This window comes from Macrobrachium nipponense, chromosome 10 (genome assembly GCF_015104395.2).
Source record: "Macrobrachium nipponense isolate FS-2020 chromosome 10, ASM1510439v2, whole genome shotgun sequence".
NCBI lineage: Eukaryota > Metazoa > Arthropoda > Malacostraca > Decapoda > Palaemonidae > Macrobrachium > Macrobrachium nipponense.
The window spans coordinates 95,655,781-95,659,573 of record NC_087204.1 but is presented as its reverse complement, the minus strand read 5'-3'; the positions used below and the strand labels follow the sequence as shown (position 1 = coordinate 95,659,573).

At 36.9% G+C, this 3,793-nt stretch overlaps 1 protein-coding gene across 1 annotated transcript in view; it reads left to right on the top strand.

Moving 5' to 3' along the window:
• The first annotated feature begins 3,655 nt into the window (after positions 1–3,655).
• Positions 3,656–3,793, top strand: part of LOC135223773 (uncharacterized) — a 28,509-nt gene continuing 28,371 nt past the window's right edge. The window contains exon 1 of the mRNA XM_064262550.1: positions 3,656–3,762. The gene's annotated coding sequence lies outside the window, so the exon portion shown is untranslated. The remainder of the gene's footprint in view (positions 3,763–3,793) is intronic.

Genomic DNA, 3,793 nt, shown 5'->3' with positions numbered 1-3,793 from the left:
ATATATAATATATATATATATTATATATATATATATAATATATATATATCTATATATTGTTGATTCCCAGATAAAGCCTTTGAATATTTATACAATTTCCAATGATTTATATATATACATATATATATATTCGTCTATATGTATATAGTATTTAAAGAAAAACTACTTTGAAGATACGTATATGCATATACATAAATATCTATACAGAATAATTATATACTTAAACATCTACATGCATAAAAGTGGTAGAGAAACAGACAGACAGATGCTGTTTAAAATTAAAGCACATATTTTGTTGTTATAAGTAATAACTTGAGATATTGGGAGATATGGAGCCGATGGTGAGAAAGTAGACAATATCATGTCAGGTGTTCCAAAGGTTAGTTATCCAATGACCTCGGCTATTCAAAGGCGCTGTAAATGAATTATCTGTAGTTCTGAAGTACCAGAGATCAATGGAGATGATATATATATGTATATATCTATATATATATATAATGCGCTGAAGAAACTTCTGCACAGCGTATAATCAAGATGCTGCATGAACCGCGGCCCACGAAACTCTGAGCCGTCCGTGGTGGCCTGTGTCGTTGGCAACGCACGACTATGGCTAACTTTAACATAAACACTAATGAGGCTGCAAATTGGTATGTCTGATGATCGGAAGGTGGATGATCAACATATCAATTTGCAGCCCTCTAGCCTCAGTTGAGTTGATTTGTTTTAATGAAGTGAAAGCTGAGTAATATTTTGAATATTTTGGCGACATTAAACTTAACAATAACACTACCTGGAAGGATTATTCCCAACTTGTAGCTCATGATGACATTCTTGGTGGTCTACAGGACGTTCGCTGTATTTGGTACTTAACTGGAGATAATTGATACATATATTTTACAATTTACTGAAAATGCACTTGAATCATTTCATCCAGATATGTCATACTGATTTTGATTTATTATATTATTATTATTATTCCCATTCGAAGAATATAATGACAATCTTCAGGTTGTCATTGTTGTGTAAGAGAAGTTTTTCAATCCGAAATGTTTATTGCCTATGCTTTATTATTCTGGGGCGGGGTGTGTGTGTGTGTGTGTGTGTGGTCCATGACCTAAAAAAATAAAAAAAATTTTTTAAAAAAATGTTGAGAACGACGGGATTAGACCCATCCGCTTTTTCAGGATGGGTCGAACAAGGCCTTGCTCTGCTTAGAGGAAAGATGAGAGCATTACGTATCAATTTGATGAAAAAGATTGATTTGAATAGAATATAGAATTTAGGCCAAAGCACTGGGACCTATGGTAAGGTCATTCAGCGCTGAAACGGAAATTGACAGTAACAGGTCTGAAAGGTGTAAGAGGATGGAAACCTCACAGTTGCACCATGAATCAACTGTTAGGAGAGGGTGAAAAGATGGAAGAAAGATGAAAGGAGGTACAATATAAAAGGAACGAAAGGGGTTGCAGCTACGGGCCGAAGGAACCCTACAAGGAACCTCAAGTAAGTCTACAGTGCACACCCCACGATACACTGACGGCACTATAGCCTCCTACGGGGGAAACAAATGGTTGAGCACGGGAACCAATTCGTCCCTGCAACGATGCGAACCAGGTGTTACCAACGGAGAATGCTTGAATGAGCACGAAGATGGAAAGAGTGGGAAGCTCTGGAGCATAACTGAGACTGTCCTGACTCCTTAGTAAGTTTCAGAAATAGAGAACTCCTGAAGAAGCAAAGGCTCTTGGCAAGCGGTAGGTAGGTAGGTCCTACAGTAGGTGATGAAATAAAGATTGGTAAATTGAATTAGCTGAACAATAGCAAGAGGATAGATTTATTGCACAAGTTAGAAGATCATAAGAGATGAAATGGAACATTCACTCATTGACTTTCCTGATATGTGTATACACACACACACATATGTATATGTGTGTGTATGTTGCATAATGAGGGAGGACGCATAACCAAATTTAGAAGATTATTTATATTGTCTCTAAAATCATTTCTATTTTTAACCACATTTGTGGACTATTTAGAAAACCCGATTTATTTGATGAACATTTACGTACCCAAACCGTCCTGGATAACGGTCACGTGCGAGAGACACAGAGACGTAGTACTATAGTAGACTCACATCAACCGTGCATATGATGTCTAGGCCAGTCCCTTACGACGCTCCTGATTGGCTGTTGATAAGCCAATCACAGGGCTGGAAACTCTCAGTCTCTCGAGAGAGTTCGCATGGGTAGGATCTATGTTCCACCTCTCCTGAGGGATAATCTTTCTAACGTATCCCTCAGGAGAGGTGGAACATACATCCTGCCTATGTGAGCTCTCGAGAGAGACTGAGAGTTTCCAGCCCTGTGATTGGCTTTATCAACAGCCAATCAGTAGCGTCGTAAGGGACTGGCCTAGACATCAAATGCTCGGTTGATGTGAGTCTACTATAGTACCATACCGAATATCTGACCAAGGTACATTCATACTCGGTACCTCTATAATAAATTAGTATAATAAATTACTTGAAAAAAATATTTTTTTTCTTGGTAATAGTGTCAAGGCTGCAACTAGACTGAATAAACAAATAATTACTAAATGAACAGAAACAAGAATATGAGTGTCTCTCAGTTAGTGACGAAGAACCACATCGAACTCTGCATACATAATTCCTGACGCCTGAGGAGTTTTTCATATTTTTTTTTCTTTCAGAAGGCTGACAACTTTAATACAATTTCGTGTTAAATTAATTTATGTCAATTACATAACATTTGCATTTCTTACTGTGCGTTGCAATCTGAAGTATTTTACGCTTTCTCAATTTTTTCCGTATATTTTCATCGTATTGATCTACACGGCCTTTTATATATATAAAGGCTAAGGAGAATTATTTAAAAGAATATCCATTTGTTTCCATACTATTTATTCATATAATATTACATTAATTGCGCCAGTTACCTAACATTAATATTTGTTAATAATCATATTGTAAATTTAGATATTTAGCACGTTTTCTTCAATTTTCTTTATTCTTTCATCGTACTAATTTTAACATTTTTACATGACGTAGGATTTAGACAGGTAATAACCCTACCTAATAATACTTCTTTAGTTACAGCCCATTTTGATCATTATTCCGTGCGTATTACTTCTTTTCATCTCAGATTTTTAAAAAATGGAGGTTGGGGGGGGGGGGTTAGGGAGTTCTGCTGTGCAACATCATAGTAGTTCTAAGATAAGATCCGTGTTCTAATTTGTCTTAACACAAAACAGACATCTTATTAACCAAATAAAACGATTTTTGTAAATGTAAGCTCCTTTTTTTTTAAATTAAAATGTCATTCTTTCCGATAATCGTCACTCTTCACGAGAGGATGTAATATGGGAAGGTCGAACTAGCTCCAGCTCTCAGTTACAAATAAGCATCCATTGCACTACTCACTTCAACATTTAAAATTCACACATAAGCCATTATTATAACACGAAACATCAATCCACCATGAACATACGTTCATAAATTCTACTCTTGAAAAAAGTGACATCGCTCTCGAAAGGCTGTAAACCCAAAACCGAACCTATAAAAAAAAAAAAAAATTTAGGTTCAGAGCGTCGTGTACTCGTCTCGATTACAAAGATGGCGACCACTCGCGTACACCTCCGCTGTATTGCCCAGACGGGAGGCAACTCTTACCACACTTTCGGTTCGGCAATCAGGAAGGTGACGGAACGACGGGAGGCAACTCTGTCAACACTTTCGGCAATCAGGTAGGTGAGGACGGAACGCGAAAGACGGTGA